The sequence below is a fragment of the Rhincodon typus genome, chromosome 8 (genome assembly GCF_021869965.1).
Source record: "Rhincodon typus isolate 14 chromosome 8, sRhiTyp1.1, whole genome shotgun sequence".
Taxonomy (NCBI): Eukaryota; Metazoa; Chordata; class Chondrichthyes; order Orectolobiformes; family Rhincodontidae; genus Rhincodon; species Rhincodon typus.
The window spans coordinates 65,961,912-65,979,724 of record NC_063339.1 but is presented as its reverse complement, the minus strand read 5'-3'; the positions used below and the strand labels follow the sequence as shown (position 1 = coordinate 65,979,724).

General features: G+C 41.7%; 2 long non-coding RNA genes across 3 annotated transcripts in view; both read left to right on the top strand.

Annotated features, from left to right (window-relative positions):
• The window catches only part of LOC109917769, a 142,881-nt gene that overhangs the window by 19,131 nt on the left and 105,937 nt on the right, over nucleotides 1-17,813 (top strand). The gene's annotated exons all lie outside the window — the stretch shown is intronic.
• Nucleotides 970-2,026, top strand: LOC125483668. The gene is made up of 2 exons (XR_007262613.1): nucleotides 970-1,068; nucleotides 1,731-2,026. It is a non-coding gene; the product is annotated as an uncharacterized LOC125483668 (long non-coding RNA).

Genomic DNA, 17,813 nt, shown 5'->3' with positions numbered 1-17,813 from the left:
TGAAAACAAAACCCCATTACATACCAGGAACCCCCCCTCGCATTCTTTTTTTAAAAGAAAGAAATCACGGTGACTGCTGAAATACTTAAGTTTGACATTAAACCTCTTCAGTGACACAGACCAAAAATCACATGCCATTAGTTTAAGGTTCAGCCCGTAGAACTTGCCTTCCTGCAGTGTACGCTACAGCATTGTCAAACAACCAATTCAATGGATTTATTCAGCAAAACTAAATGCTTATATACTATTGTGTCAGACCCATCCACCGAGTGCATATCACATAGTTTGACATACATCTTTCATGATGTAGCTGTCGTTGCATTGTGGAAATCAAATATCCTTCGTAATCATCCTGGGCTCACTATCACATTGCCTGCCTTATCTACAGGAGACCAGGTGAAGAATGGAGTGATGGAAACTATCCTGTAAAAGTGAAGTTTGATCACAGGCTGCACTCTAGTTTTTAAAGAGAAGTGACAGAGACAAAATCAAGACAGTAAAACAAATGCTTTTGCAAAAACTGGCAACAATATCTGCTGAGCAGAATAGTTGTCAGCACATTTTAAATACACGAAGTGGTGTAATATTCCAAGCAGGTGAAATGATAAAATTTCCACCATTTCTTTCTCCAGTGCATTTGCAGAAAATGAGGAAATAAATGGGAAATCATTTTGGAATGAGGTAACTCTGGATAGTTACACTGGCAATAGTGCCTGTCTTCTGCATGGTATGACATGGATATCTGGTTTGATTTACAGTTGTGAATTGCAGCCAATAAATTATCAGTTGCTTGGAGTGTCAAAGGCATTTTTCTTGCTCACATTGCGCTCATCGACTTTAATGAACTGTGTCACATACAGGCCACTGCTACCCTGAACAGACCCCGGCCTGTTATTGCACAGAGCCGACTGCACCTTGAAAGCGCCTGGTGGGAACGTGAATATTCAGTTCCACTCCACTGTGGGGAAAAGAAACTGAAGTGATTCTTGAGAAACCTCAGCAGGACACTGTCGGTACTTAGCTAGAGTCTCAAAGCCAGGTTCAACTGAGAGACCAAGAAAGTTGTAGGTAAGGATGTGTCACAAGCCTGCTGTTTGGTTCTAGGACTGTAGTGTCGTTTTAACTGTGGGAAAATATCTATGAACTGTCCCTTGAGCCACGCTGACATTTTTTATGATGGAGCAAGCTATCAGTGCTAGAGAATCCTTTCCTAGATGCTACAGAATGCACTAATGCTGTCACGAAGAGCATTGCAAACCCTTTGTAAATCTGCCGAAATGCTTCAGTCAAGCCTTTGCACTTCTGTTTGTAGAACTGCCACGGTAAGGTAGGGGATGTCCCAAAGCTCTAGCTGCCTTTTTTTTTTAAAAAAGAAAATTTCTTGGTTGGCTCAGCAGCTCCGATTACAACTGCGGAGCTATCCAAGTTTAAAATTTTAGGTCAAGAGGATATTTGATCAGAACTGATGAACAGCTAACAGTTCTAATGAAAGATTATCCTGACCTGAAAAACAAACTCTCTGCACAGATGCTGCCTGATCTACTGAAAATTTCCAGGATTCTTTGTTTCAATTTTTTCTTGATTTCCAATATCTGCTGTGTTTTTTGTTTTGTATTAGTAACTACATTTCACAAGTAACAAGTGCTCATATAGAAAATATGGCAGCCAATTTGCACATTACAGTCCTGCAAACTGCACTGGATGCTGACTAGATAATCTGTTTTTTTTAGGTAATGGGAAAGGAAGATGCAATCGGAGCACCAATGCTTAAACTGCATTAATGTCTTGATGATTGGGTTCAAAACCCAGTTTGCCATTACACAGAACCAATTGCTGTCCTGCAATATAATAACACTGGATCAATTCAGAAAGCCATTCTGTTGCTTGTGATAACTTGCCTTGAATTTTCTGGGCACATTGAAACCTGTATCTCTGTCTAAAATGCAACCTGAACTCAACTTTTTTTGTTTTAAACGGAGATATGTTTGTCTGAAAATGCCAAAATAAAATGCTGTGTATAGGTCTTTGAAAGTGGCAGAAAATACTGAATGAGAAGTAAGCAAAACGCAAGGGACAAACCTTCAGAAATCAAAGTTCCCTGAGTATAAAAACAGAGAAGTTATTTTATGTACCTTCTTCAAAAGTTTCAACTTGGAGAATCTCACCCACTCCTGGCCACCACACTTTGGGGGGAAAAATGTTAAGATCCTGAAGAGGGTCCAGAGGAGATTTACCAGGTTGATTACAGGAGTGATGGCCTTCACCAACAAGGTTAGGTTGGAGCAAAGGAGATTGAGGGAAGATTTTTATTGAAGTGTACAACACTATGACTGGTTCAGAATAAAGAAAAGCTGTTCCATTATGGGTGACAGAAGAACGAGGAGACACAGGCTTAAGGTATTGAGCAAGCGAATACAGAGCAGGGGTGTGTCCATGAATGTGAGTGATGGGCATTTTTATTCGACGAACTGAATTCACTGCTTGCCAGCTTGGTGTAAGTGAAGAAGAATGTTCCCTCTAATTTGTTTTTTTTCTGATGCTGCTGCATAGACCACTGAGATCCATGCATGAGAGAGTCAGCACATAAATTATCACGTGTGTAGCTTCCCACTGACTGCAGAATTGTGTAGCTCAGAGAACTGTTGGTGGAAACTACAATGATTTCAAAGGAGGGTTGGATGGGCCTTGAGGGAAATGAACATGCAGGGCTGTCGGCAGAGAGAAGTGGAATGTGACCGATGTGTTATTGTCCCAGGAGTTGACGCGAACCGATGGGCTGAATGGTTTCTTTCAGTGCCTCATACTTAAATGACTTTGATTCCACTTGCAGCTTATACATACTGGTTACTTGTTCCTGCTAGTAGAAATCTATTGCAATGCCTTGTCCCCAAGTGAGATCAGATTGAGCAAAGATTTGCTTTGATGGTTTCTGTTGCCCATCCCCAATTGCCCTTGAGCGGTTAGTAAAGCCATCTCAGAGGGCATTTGAGTCATGTCGTGGATATTTAGGTGAGTCATTGACCTCCTGGGGTCTTTATTTCAGAGGAAGCTGGCCTTGCCATTGCCTGATTGGCTAATTAAGTGGGTCTTTATGAAAAGAGGCTGCCTTGCTGAATCTCCAGCAGGCAAGACTTCTGACTCCTCTGCAAGACTCTGCCCGTTAATGCTGTTTTTCTTTCCAGTGATCTCTACATTGTCATTCCAACATTTTCCATCTTTATTTGAAATGTCCAGCCCTCATAGTAATTTGATCTCCAGTCTTAGTGATTTAGTTTCATGCAGTTACCTCAGAAACATCAAGCAAAGTCTGATGTATATTAAACACCAAAAGAAATTTATGACTTTTAAAATTGGCCAGACTGATGATGATATTCTACATAAATAAAAACTGAAAGAACTGCAGATGCTGTAAATCAGGAACAAAAACAAAAATAAAGTTGCTGGAGAAGTTCTGAGGAAGGGTCACCGGACCCGAAACGTTAACTCTGTTTTTCCCTTCACTGATGCTGCCAGACCTGATGATATTCGACATATTTGTTTTAAGATGACGGTGATGGGTGGTCTCTGTGTTCAGTGGAACTGAGTACCTAGCACAGAGTTTAAAGCATGTGGATTAGAGTTGCAGGGAGAGCCATTCAGTTGCATGACTGGTTTCCTTACTGTCAGGGTTTTAATTGGGTTTTAACCTGCACTGCTTCACAAATGAGCAGACACAGTGCCTTCGTTGTCATGCCTTCACCCAGAGGGGCTTGACTGTGGGATCTGTGAGCTTCTTGTCCAGTTGTGGCCCCATTGTTCAAAAGTATCTGCAGCATCTGTTATGGAATCAGCTGCTACTAAGACCGTTACTAAATTCCGTAACATTTTTGATGTGCTATTTGGTCTCAACGAATAATTAAAAGCAGAGTTTTTCACAGAATATTACCAAATGCCCTGAACAAGTAATCCTACTGATTTAAGTGTGACAGTTCACACCGAGTGCCAGTTTGATTCAGTGCTGGATGGTAAATGAGAGTTCCAGCTGTTCTCCCACTTGATGTTGGGACTAACTACAAGTACGCACTTCAATACGCAAATTCAACTTGCTTATCATTTGCAAACTAATTAGAAGCTACTGAGCACCATGTTTGCAGCCCTGCCAGGAGCTGGCTTTGTGATGCCAGGTAAGAATACAATTCTTACTAGCTTGCAGTGACGGTGCCTTCGTTGTACTAAAGTTGCAGCTCACCAGAAAATTGCACCTTGTTCATATCTGCCTTGTTTGACTGTGCCTCTGTTGGCCACACACTGTTACAGTGCTGAATTTTACTCTGAAGGTTTGGATTTTTTTTAAAAATTCGTTCAAGGGATGAGGCATCACTGGCTAGACCACCATTTATTGTCCATTTATTGCCCAGAGGACATTACTGTGGGTTTGGAGTCTCACATGTAGGCCAGATCAGATAAGGATGGTAGTTTCCTTTCCTAAAGAACATCAGTGAACCAGATGGGTTTTTCTGAAAATTGACGACTGATTCATGGTCATCATTAGACTCCTAAATCCAGATATTTATTGAATTCAAATTCCACCAAGTGCCATGCGTGATTCAAACCCGGATCCTCAGAACATTCCCTGGGTGCCCGGATTAACAGTCCAGCGATAATACCACAAGGCTGTTACCTCCCTTGATGATGTGTGATTGCCAAGGGTTCCTCAGCAGAACCTCTCAAACCCGGGACCTCCACCCTGTACCTGGAGGGAAGGGCAGAAACAGATGGGAATGTCCGTACCTTTTAACCACCCTCACCATTCTCATTTCCTTCATTGACATTGGGTGAAAACTCCTTTGTGGACAGCAATGTGGGAATACGTTTGGCTAGGAGGTTGCAGCTGGCCAATAAACCTCCCTGCAACCTTTTAGGGACAACTCGTGCAATACATTTGTGTTCCTTGCTGTAAACCTGTACCAGTTCAGGGGCAGTTGAACTGAACATGTGGAAGCAATTGAGATATCCATATGATGAGGCTTACTTTTTACTTGCTGCTCAAATCATTCAGTTTATCGAAATTACCCTCCTGTGCAGGGTAAATGCTGAGAGACGCCTTTTGTTGTAGAGACTAGAACTAGTGGATAATGTCTTCTTTAAAAAAAAATTGAGCTTCCCACTTAAGCCTGAGATGGGGTGAGTCATTGAATGTATTCAAGGCTGAGTTAGATTTTTGACTGACAAGGGAATTACTGATGTTTTGGTGGGGGTTTCAGATGAGAAAATGGAGTTTGGCAACAGTCAGATCAGTCGTCAACTTATCGAACGGTAAAACAGGCTTGAGGGGCTGAGTGGCCTCCTAATTTAGTGTGCTTTTGATGAGCTGACTTTTATTGGTGCTGGTAAGTAGATTCAGGGCAGGCTTGGTGCAGCAGTGTAGTTTATGTTGTGTTCTAGAGGTCTAAACTGGGGCTGACAAATTGTCAAATTATGGCTGAACCACAAATTGGATGCAGCCAAATGCTACTGTAGCTGTCCTGCTTTGATCTACAGTTTTTACATCAAATTCATGTGTCTGCTGATTTGAGTGTGGCACAAACAGTTGTGATAGAGGGAGGTTAACGGCAGCGATCTCGGAATTGTTTTTTGGTATAATTTGGGTGGAATAACAAAGTGGAAGTGTGTACTCAATGATAAGAAACTGGAAGATCCAGTCATACAGACTGTTGCTGAAACTGAAATGCAGTTTGCAATTTTGTGTGGCTATTTAAAGCCATAAGGCTGGGCTAGCTGTTTTTAGGTTTTACAGTTCAAATGTTTGAGTGAATATATGCAAGCCACTGGTTAGGTCATAATTGGAGTAATGTGCGCTGTCCAAGGTAGCCCATAATATCAAGTGATGCTAAAGTCATGGAGAGCAGAATGCACATTGTGGCATTGTAAGAACATTAGAAATGAGAGATTTGAGCATGAGTTTCCTCATGCTCAAAAAGTTGTCAATCCCAATCTTGAATGTACGCATCCATCGCTCCCTGGGGTGAACACTTCCCAAGATGGACAAATGTTCTGAGTGCAAAAGAAATCTCATGATCTTGGTCCAAAACAAAGAGCCCCTTGATCTTGATCCTGTGGGTGGAATTGTCAGAGCCCCTGAACGATGTGCTACAGTGTAAAATGACTTGATGGCCAGCAATGTGCTTTTTGATGTTGTTAGGAAGAAACCCTACATTGTAATGACGAGGTACGATTCTTGCCAGATCCTCTTGTATTAACCTCCCTTTGTGAGTTAATCTTATTAGTATGCAGTTTCCCATTCCCGCACCTACCGCATAGAAACTAGACAGCAACAATTCCCAACATGAGAGTCAGAAGTCAGGTGTCTGGCAAATCCAGATGAGGATATCAAGAGCGCGCAGGAGAAGGCCATTTGAACCATTGTACCTGTGCAAGCTGGTTAAAAAGCATCATTACTTAGTGCCAGCCTCCTGTGTTTTCCCCCATACTGTTCGTTAGTTTTATCCAAATAATCATCCAGTGCTGTCTTGAATGCCTCAACTGCACCTGCCTCCTCCACATTTCCAGACAATACATTGCACGCAGTAACCACTTACTGACTGAAAAACGTCTTTCCTCACTTTACCTTTGCTTCCTCCTGCTTTGCCACTTATTCTTCTGAACCCTCAAACTTGACACCAGGCGCCAATATCTTGGAGCAACAATTGTGTACACTCCCTGCCCCTGGACCTGGGCATCTGACATGTACCAGCCTCACCAAGTCATTGTGGCACGTTCCCAATCTGTACCCCCTGCTTCAGCGCTGCGCTTTGGAGCGCACCAACACCATTAATGATAATGTTGCTGCCAGTACATGTACAGGCACCCAGCTTGTGGAATGGATCAGGCTGAAGCTCAGAGGCACTTGCTCGCATTCTGTGCTGACTTCATTTGTATCTATAGATGTGAGGCTGGAGAAACACAGCTGGTCAGACAGCATCCGATGAGCAGGCCCAAAACGTTGCCTGGAATTTGAATTCAATAAAAATCTGGAATTAAGAGTCGAATGATGGCCGTGAATCTTTTGTCGATTGTCAAAGAAACCCATGTGGTTCGCTAATGTCCTTTAGGGAAGAACCTGCCATCTTTAGTGGCCTGGCTAAGGGTCTACATGTGACTCCAGTCCCACAGCTAGTAGATTGTAGGCTAACACACCATTTACCTTTTGGTCATTGCTTCCTCAACTGACTGTTTCTCGGTTTGTGAATGGGACACCAAACTTAGCTGAATATTTAAAAATTAGTCGTTTCTCACATGTTAAAATGTCTTTCCATTCTTTCTGCCCAATCACTTAATCCTTTGTTGCCTCTTTGTGTATTCTCACAGTGTACGTCCACATCCAAGCTTTGGGCAATCGGTAAATTTTAGATACATGGTTTTCCTAAAGTACAGGGAAGGAGAGGTTTAAAGAGCAATTGCCGTTGGAATGGAACTTTGTTAAAGTTTATTTTCTGTTATCCTGGATTTCGATAATGTAAATTATGAAATACAATTTCTTGTACTTTGAGTGTCACTGATAAGGGGCTGTCAATCTAACATTAATCAGCTAATGAGATAGGTTGGAAGAAATTGCTGTGCACGTTTTGCCATAGACGAGTTGAGGCTGATGTATATTGTATTACATTAACCTCCCCTTAAACAAATAAATACTCCAAACAGACTTTGAGCTGCAGTGCTACAAATTGTGTTTTATCATGCTTTTAGACTCAAATTTACAAACTGCTGCTTCTGTTGACTTCCAGACATATTTTACAGTCTCCCCTCAACCTCCAACCAACCCTGCTGTGATCCATCTTCCCCATTATTATTATTCAGGATTTGTTGTCCCGTTACCCACATCTTAAATGACAACAACGTTGGAGACAGCAATGATTGCTTATGAGCTGTTTTTGAATCTTTCCCTCAAGTAAGACTAATGTTCAGCTCACTGATTCAGTCTGCCAACCATTTTACTTACTGCTTTTGCTTTGTTGGAGTTCAGTTTTGAAACAATACTGTGTGGGAGACCTCATTGAACACCAGCTGAATATCTCTGTACTCTACTATGTCTTAAAGGAGCAATGTGTCAGAAATAAACCCTCACTATTCCCAGAGTTGTCCCAAAAGTTAGCTTTTCATAAGTACACAGAATTCCTCAATTCACCTGACTTTGACCCAAGTTGATAGAAAACACCGAACAAAGCGGTGTTGACCTATCATCCCCTCATGGCACACTGGCCAAGCAATGTGTTGATATTAAAAATATCATCCTTGTTTCAAAATCCCTCCGTGACCTCACCTGCTCCTGCTTTCTAAAATCACTACAGCCCTTGGAAACATTTGTGCTCCAGTCCCCTGAGCATCCTTTATTTTATTCAATGTGCATTTGATGACTTTTTGTTGCCTGGGATCTAGGTTCTAGAATTCCCTCACTCCTGTCTGCTTTTCTCTTTTGAAACACTTCTCAAAACCAACCTCTTTGATCACCAGCCCTCATATCTATTTTGAATATTTTATGTTGCTTTAGATGCCAAATAAATATACAGGTTGTTGCATTTGTAGCCTTAATTTTGCCAAATTCCCTCCTTTTCATGTTAATTTAGTCTGAATCTCTTGTAAACACTGAACTGTAGTTCTCGTTGCAACCTATTTGTCTTCTAAAAAACTTTTTCCGCTGTAATTTGACACTGGTGGCTGTTACACTGACAGCTCTCGTCACATCACATCACATCACCCAACATCCTAGATGCTAGAATGGTATTTGGAATTGGAGCCTTAGTGTAATTTTTCTCCCTTGCATTGTCCATTTATTCAATGCGCAGCTTTTTTTTTAAAAGGATATCCCATGCCTGATGAGGCTTTCTTGTGTTTTAGCAATAGAGCAAACTACATTGTCAAAAATATACACACAAATGCTGGAAATAGTCAGCAAGTTACGCAGCATTCATGGAAAGAAACATGAACATTTCAGCTGTTTAATTTGAAATTCTGATCAAACACTAGAGGGGAAATAAAAAGCAATGAAGGTGAACAGATAAATAAAAATCCTGTCGGAGAAGAGCTGAACCTCCTCAAGGGAGGTATTCCTGAAAGATAAACTGGAATGGATTAAGCACCAGCACCAAAGTGTTGCGGATGCTGGAAATTCAATTTGGTGTTCATGGACAGAACATAAAGATCTGCAGAATAAAACAGACTTCTGGAATAATGGACGTGTGTGCCAGAAATTTTATAAACTGAGCATAAGACGAATCAAGAGGTGCTTGAAATGAGAGCAAAAAATACTCCTCAAGGTGATGCGCAGAAAAGAAAATTGTCAGTATTTCAGCTGTTTGTTTGGAGCTGAAAAAGTAGAGGAAATGAAGGACAGCAGAAAAACTGGTGCATTCAGATGTAGTTGGATGATACGTGTCACAGGTATTTGCAGACATGCTATGCTGGATATTGGAGGATAACACAAGATAGCCAGACCTGATATACCATGAGAGTAGATTTCCAAACAAGAGTAGCTGTGTGCAGAGACAGGTATTAATGTTGAATCTGCTTGATCCTTCGAAGTACTTATTGCTCAGACAATTGATTCATACATTGGACCCAACATTTTTGGCCTTTAGGATTATTGTAGAAAACTCAACCTGTTCCTGATCTTCTAACGCATTATGTCGTGCTACCAGTTGCACCAATTCAATGTTGATTGCCAAAGACCATGTGAACTTTTTCAAGGACCTTTCGAACTAATGAAAAGCTAATTGTCTCTTTATTGGGGTTGTGTGCTGTTACCATCTCTAAGGATTTTATCAGGTCAATTTTTTTGTCAGCAAACTGAAATAAAAGAATAAACGATTTCTAATATTGAACTTCAGTAAAAGAAAGTCATCACTTGTTTGATCTGGTTTAGCTCATGTAATGAATAGAACATTGCATTTCATGCTATAATCCTTCAGGCTTTTAGCCTAAAGTCCCATATGAAGAATTCATGAAGAGGATATTTATCAGCTTGTTTGATCAAACAGCAGTGGTTTCTTGACCTGAAAAGGAATGCATTTAGTCCAAGGTTGAATATCCTGTCCAAGATCAGCAGATGACTGGAGTAACAAACATAGTGAGAAATGTGCAATTTTTCCTTTCAATTGTTGGGACAGTATGACTTTCAAATTTTGTGGAAGGAATTATCTTCGCAGGGGATATTTCAAACTTTAAAGCAAAGCAGTAATTAAATTCTGAAATACTGTGCTTTTATTACTCCCTTGTTGGATATTAAAGGCCACTAATACCAACTGGAGTTTGGTGATTCCATATTTGGTGGAGAGATTTAACATAGAAGCACAGAAAATAAGAGCAGGCATAGGCCATTTAGCCCTTTAAGACTGCTCTGTGTTCAACATGAGCATGGCTCATCATCAACTCTGCAGCTGTTCTCACTTTTTTTCTGTCCTCCTTTTGATCCTTTTACTCCGAAAAGCAATATTTAACTCCTCCTTGAAAATACTTAGCTTTTGGCCTTAACCACCTTCTAATTTCTTGTGATCTCAGTTCCGAATGGCCTTCCCTATATCCTTAGACTGTGACCCCTGGTTGTGGACTCCTTGGTCATCAGGAATATTGTTCCTGTGTTAAACCCCATCTAGCTCTGTTTAGAAGTTTGTGTTTCTATGAGGTTCCCTAAACTTCAGTGATCGTAGTTGTAACTGATCAAGTCTCTCTTCATATGTCAGTCCTGCCATCATAGGGATATATCTGTTGATCTAGTGTTGCACTGCCTCCATAGCCAGAACAGCCATCATCAGGTAAGGAGACCAAAACTGCACAGATGTATTCTCGCCAAGGCCCTGTACAACTGCAGCAAGATATCTCCACTCCTGTTCCCGAATTCTCTCACTATGAAGGCAGCATGCCATTGGTGCCTGCTCCACCTGCATACATATTTCACCAAGAGCTGTTGTACCTACTCCTTTCCAAATGTTTTGCTATTGACTAATATTGGGGAATTTGACTGTGAGCACCATTGAGGCAGAACCTTTTTTAAAGTTTGAAGTTAATCACATTTACATTTAACACCAGTCTCAGTCTGTCTTCTCCCACTCTTCCTCTGAGGGTTGGCCATGGATTTTGATTGCCCACAGTTATGGGCAAAGTGCTGAAATGGGTTGGCTGGATTTTGTATTGATCATTAAATCACCAACTCTGACTCAGAAAATTATGCTCATTTTAAACAGGATTTCAACAAAAAATGGTTTTTGTAGCTTGCACCGCTAAGGGTTATGAGTCGCATTCAGAAGGAATCTGCCCCGTCTTGTATGTTCCTGACTTTGGTCTTAGATCATAGAATCGCTACAGTGTGGAAACAGGCCTTTCGGCCCAACAAGTCCACACCAACCCTCGGAGCATCCCACCCAGACACATTCCCCTATAACCCACCTAATCCACACATCCCTGAACACTACGGGCAATTTAGCACGGCCAATCCACCTAGCCTGCACATCTTTGGACTGTGGGAGGAAACTGGAGCACCCGGAGGAAACCCACGCAGACATGGGGAGAACGTGCAAACTCCACACAGACAGTCGCCCGAGGGTGGAATCGAACCTGGGTCCTTGGCGCTGTGAGGCAGCAGTGCTAACCACTGAGCCACTGTGCCGCCCAAATGTCCATGATTGTCAATTATCCGGCACTGTTAAAATGCAGCTTGTACAGTATATTAAAGCATTTCCTTGATGTACATTGGCACAGCGCTGATCGTCCCAGTTATGATTTCGGGGTAGAGAAGCTGACTGCTAAATTCTTGATAAGATGATGGCAGAATGGTAGACAAGGCGAATGTAATGTTGGCCCTTGTATCTGGAGAACTTGCACGAGATGAGGTTACCAGTCCTGCATTTGCCACACAAAGCCCTGGTTAGATCTAGATTGCAGTGGTACTTTAGTTTAGGAAGAATATATTGACCTTGGAGTACAACAGTGATTTTCCAGAATGATACTTGGATTCCAAATATGAAAGATGAGAAGAGATTCCACAAGTAAGACTCAAATTCCGTGAATTTTCAAAGGTTGAAGGGTGATTTAATTGAAGTTTTCTGGATATTAAGGGGATCCAAATGTGATGCTGGTGGTTGCAAAGTCTAGGACTGGTCAGTATAGTTCAAAATTAAAGCCAAACATTTTGGAGTAAAATTTAGAGGAATTGGGATGTCAAAAATTTGGAAGTGTCTTCTGCAAATAGTAATTGTTGTTGGTTTAATGATTGGTAGATTGTCAGCTAAAGGTACTGAGAGATCTGGGGCAAAGGAGGGTAAACGGACTTGAGTTGCAAATCAGCTGGAATCTCAATGCAAGGTGAAGTCTGTTTAAGGAGCAAAATGGCCCACTGCTGTTGAGAGGCATTCTTGCATTGGAAGCTGTTCCAAGAAGTTTCATTTGGCAGATTACTGGAGATGAGCAGGTTTGTCTAATGAGGACATGTGCAAGTTTAGCCGATACTCATTGGAGTTCAGCAGAGCACGAAGTGATCTTTTACGATTGTGTAAGATTCTTGAGAGGAATTGACCGGGTTAGAAGCCAAGAGGATGTTTCCACTAATTGTGGAATCCTGAACTTGGATAAAGTGTGAGCTAGGGAGGAATGTCTATTTGGGGTGGGGAGGTGGCAGTGTTTAACCTGTGCAGTTCTATTACCGCAGAGAACGATGAAGGCTGGGTCTCTGAACATTTGATTTAATTTATTGTCACATGTACCTAAGTAGAGTTCAAAGTTTTTAGTTTTGTGGTCAGCACAGGCAGATTGTAACATCCAAAGACATACTGGGTTTTCAGAGAGAGCAAGGCATATAAGGTTATGGCTGCACAGGGGGTGTACAAAAGCAAGATCAACATCAGAATGAAACTCGAGAGGTCCATTCAGCAGTCTAATAACAGAGGGAAGAAGCTGTTCTTGAACATGTTGCGACATGAGTTTAAGCGTCTGTATCTGTCTGCCTGACAAGAGGTTAGAAGACAGTATTACAGGGGTGCACGGGGTCTTTGGAGATGGTTGCCTTTCTGCAGCAATGGGAAATGTGGATGGAGCCCATGGATTGGAGGTTGGCTTGTGTGATGGTCTGGGCCATATTCATGCCTTTCTGTAGTTTGTTACAGTACTGGCCAAAGGAGTTGCTGTACCGGGCTGTAACGCAACCAAGTAGAATGCTTTCTTTGGTGCATCTGTAGAAGTTGGTGAGGGTCCCTATGGACGTGCCAAATTTCCTAAGCCTCCTGAGGAAGAAAAGGCATTGTTGTGCCTTTCTTGACTGTTGCACCTACATGGGAGGTCCAGGGCAGATTGTTGGTGATCGTCACTCTGAGGAACTTGATGCTGTCGACCCTCTTCACCTCCGCTCCATTGATGTAGATAGGGGTGTGTCTTCCTCCTTTCTTCCTGAAATCAACGCTCAGTTCTTTAGTTTTGAAGGAGAGATTGTTATCTTGGCACCACAACACCAAGCATTCTGTCACTTTCCTGTATTCTGACTCGTCATTTGATATCCAGCCTACAGCAGTGGTGTCGTCAGCAAACTTGTCGTTGGCGTTCAGATGAAATTTGGCTGCACAGTCGTGCGTGTACAGAGAGTACAGTAGGGGCTGAGTATGCATCCTTGCGGGGCACCAGTGTTGAGCATTATGGTGGAGGAGGTGCTGTTGCCTATCTTCATTGATTGTGGTCTGTGGGTTGGGAATCTGAGGATCCAGTTGCAGAGCGGAGCCGAGACCTAGGTCTCGGAATTTGGAGATGTGTTTGGTTAGGATTATAGTGTTGGAGGCAAAGCTGTAGCCAATAAGTCAAAGCCTGGCGTAGGTATCCTTATTGTCCAGATGTTCCAGCGATGAGGCTGAGCTGGGCGGATGACGGATTTGATGAGAGAGTCGACTGTTATGGGAGGTAGTCAGAAAGGTGGACTTCAGGCCATTCATGGAACTGCTGTGATTATATTAAATGGCAGAGCAAAGCTGAGAAGCCACTTGGCTCTTAGTCCTCAATTTTACATCTTTATTAGGAATGTCAACAATCTCGTTCCCTTCATCGCCTTACTCTGAGGGAAGCTCACTAACATTAGAAATTTGCCATAGTGGCAATTCTGATAAACAGAACCATTCCTCTGAAGTATTGATTTTTGTTCTTAGAATCAAATTTTGACTGAGGAAAGAAGTCCTTACAAGGGCACCAAGGTGTGTGTGCAGGTGTTCAGAAGAAACTCCTCAACTCCATCTTAATTTAAGCTATAGCCCTTTAGAAACTAACTTCTTTAAAAATTTTTGTCATGATCGTACTTAATGTGAAATCCATTGAAAGCTGATGAATTCTATCTACTTAGTTTCCTTGGAAAGTTCTATTCTTCCAGTCTAGTGTTCCAAAGCACCACTTCTGATTTCAGAGCAAACTAACCTGTACGATTGAACTAACAAGTTGACTCTTTCCCCTGAGAGAATATTTGACAGATTAATTCTGTGATCATTGGTACATCTTGGTTTGATTGCATATTTCTCATCTCATGTGCTTTAGCCTTTTCAGCTTTTGAAAGATGTGTACCTATCTGATCCATTTCTGTATGGCTCTCCCCAAATATTTGCACTGATATATTATGCATTTAACTTCAATAGACCTATGTGTTGTGGGCAGTACAAACTGAATGTCATGGATCTGCCTCAGAAGGAAATGACTGCTGAAAGCAAGGTTCTTGTCGATCTCAAAGAGACTAGAGTAAATGGATTCTTTAAGAAATAGAGCATTTTAAACACCAGTAGTCAGGAATCTGCATCCTTCCTTATTCAGTCTGCCCTGAGAAAGTGGGGTAGGTTCTCTGCTGGGGTAGCTCTTAACTGGATGAATTTTCAAAAATTTAATTCGCCGTCGGATTCACCACTTCTGTGAAAGGACTTTCACGAATATACCTCCTGTTGGAGTTATTCACTGGAGCCTGAACTTTTTAGCAGTTGCCTGGTTATTGGTTGCAGGGGAGAAAATAAGGTAATTATACCATGATGTACTGCGTATTTTGAGCAATCAGTCCCCTTCATAAAGGGACTTGTGCATATCCATATGCATTTTAAAATTAAATGTTCGTTCACTCTGATTTTAACATTCTGTTTCCCTTCAAAGTTACCTTGTGAGACACAGTCAAGCCGTAAAATGTGACATTCCCTAATACTGTGGCACTTAAAGGTGCACCATCTTTGGGTTTTCTTTTAAACTTAGCTGCAAATGAATACTCTAACTCGGATTGACGTGCAGCAGGACTCAGTTGCCTGTAATGATCTCGAAAAAGATTGCACTTGGTACTTCACTGCTGAGCAAAATCAGGAACAAGATGAACGAATTTAATTTTCAGCTACTTGAATAGAATTGCAGCACTCATTGTCCATCTTCATTTCCTCTCAGGTCTTCAGTTTAGAGAATCACATCTTGCTTTTAGTGCTGCTGTGATAGCAAAAAAAAAATGAGCGGACACTGGAACCTTCCTCTTTCACTTGGAAGTATTTTTTATTCTTCTTCATGGGTTATGGCTAGCTTTCATTGCCCAGTCCTAATTGCCTGTGAGAAAGCGATGATCAGCTGCAGTCTGTGCGGTGTGCTCCAACAGTGTTAGAGATGGAATTCCAGGACTTTTTAGAGGGAATAGTTGCATTAAATACATGTGCTGTTCACAGGGAAACTTGCCGATAGCGATGTATATCTGGAGCCGATGCCCTTCTAGGTGGTTGAGGTCTGTTGTTTTTATTATTCACTTATTGCCTGTTCCCCATTGCCCTTGAGAAAGGTGAGCTGCGTTCTTAAACTGCTGCAGCCAATGTGCTGTAGGTATACCCACAATACTGTTAGGGAGGGAATGTTGTGCTTCACTGTTAATATTTCAATATACACTTTTTTAAAAGATGTGTTTGTGATATCGTCACTATCACAGCATGTGACCTGAGTTGCCAAGGTCACAGACTGCATGCTTACTTAGGCTATGAAATCATACTGCTCTTTGCAATCAAATAGCTTAATATTAGCCCAGACACACTCTATGAATCTAATGGCAGTATATAACAGTGATCTGCAATAAATGCCCTGTTGGATTCTTCAATACCATACGACCTGAGTCCAGTTCTTTTGTAAAAACAGAAACCTGTTCTAAGGAACGGTCATTCGACCTGAAATGTTAACTCTGATTTCTCTCCACAGATGCTGCCAGGCCTGCTGAGTTTTTTCAAGCAACTTCTGCTTTTGTTCCAATTCTTTTCTTATGGGAGATGACATAAACATTGCCATGTCAGGTAAAGGTAACCTGCTGGAGGCACACATCAGGGGTCATGAGACTGGAAGCTGCTAGCTGTAGAAGCAGACGTGGTGACTTGCTGCAGTGCATCTTGTAGATGGTACGCACTGCTGCCAGGGTGCACTTCAGATGAAGGGAGTGAATATTTAAGATGGCAGATTGGCTGGCAATCCATTGGGTTTTTTCTCCTGAAGCTTGTCTGTTATTAGAACTGGAGAGTATTTCCACTTCTGCTTTGTCTTGTAGATGGGGTACCTTGGAGAGTTATGAGCTGAGTTCTTTGGCACAGAATTTCCAGCCTCTGACTTGCTCTTATGGTCTCTCAAACTATGTGCTTGGGGCATGTAAGTTTTGGGTCAATGGTAAACACCAGGATGTTGACAGTTAAGGATTCAGTGACCTCAATGCCATTGGTTTTTCAAGGAAGGATGGTTGGATGCTCTTGGAGATCATCTTTGTGTGGTACAAATGTTACTTCACAATTATCAGCTAAAGCCTGTGTTTGATATAGACTGCTTTCTTCTGTAAGGAGTTGCTAATGGTGCAGAACATTGTGGAATCCTCAGTGAACATTCCCATTACTGATCATATTGCAGAGGGAGTGCCATTGACTAAGCAGCTGAACATGGTTGAGCTGAGGCCACTGTCCTGAGCAGTGTCCTGGGACTGAGATGATTGACCATCAAGAACAACAATCATTCTCATCTCAAACTAATGAAGAACTCTCACCTTTATTTGCATTAACTTTATGCATGACGCAACACATTTGAAGCGTAAAATATGTTAAGTAACAGCAGATAACAATTTACATCTTGAAACTCATCTGGTTGTCTATTTGGAACTGAAGGAGACACCATAAGAATCATTGCAACACATTTGGCCTATTGATTATTTGGCCTATTGAGTCCATATTAGCTGTCTGTACAGTAACCCAGTCAGTCCCATTTCTCCCACCCAATACCCATAGCCCTGCAAGTTTATTTCCCTCAAGTGCCTGACAAAATTATATTCCCAAGTTGTTTCTCTTCACTTTTGATTATGCTTGGAGGTCGTGAGTTCCAGCTTGCTAACACTTGGCTTGTAAAAAAAAATTCCACAGTCCTTCTGCATCCCTTGTGCAAACAAAGTGTGTACCAAGTGTCATCAACTAATGGAACTTTTTTTACTGTCTTAGTTAAACCCATCGTCTTTTGTACACATCTCCCATTGAGTTTCCTTGATTCATGCAGAACAGTTCCAGCTTCTTCAACCTAACTCTGTATCGAAAAGCTCCTAATCCCTAAAACCATTCATGTAAATCTTCTGTGCAGCCTCTCAGGGAAACTCCTATCTTTGCATAAAACGTCATGACCAGAACTGGACACAGAGCTCCAGTTAGAGTTTTAGAAAGAAAGAACTTTGTAAAGTTGGCAAACTGTTCTCAACACTATCACCGATTATATAAGCTGCTTTTGTAGTTTTGGAATCTGAAAGTGCATGAAGAAAACTAGGTGCTTGGCTTGGAGGGGCCTTTTTTTTTTTTTTT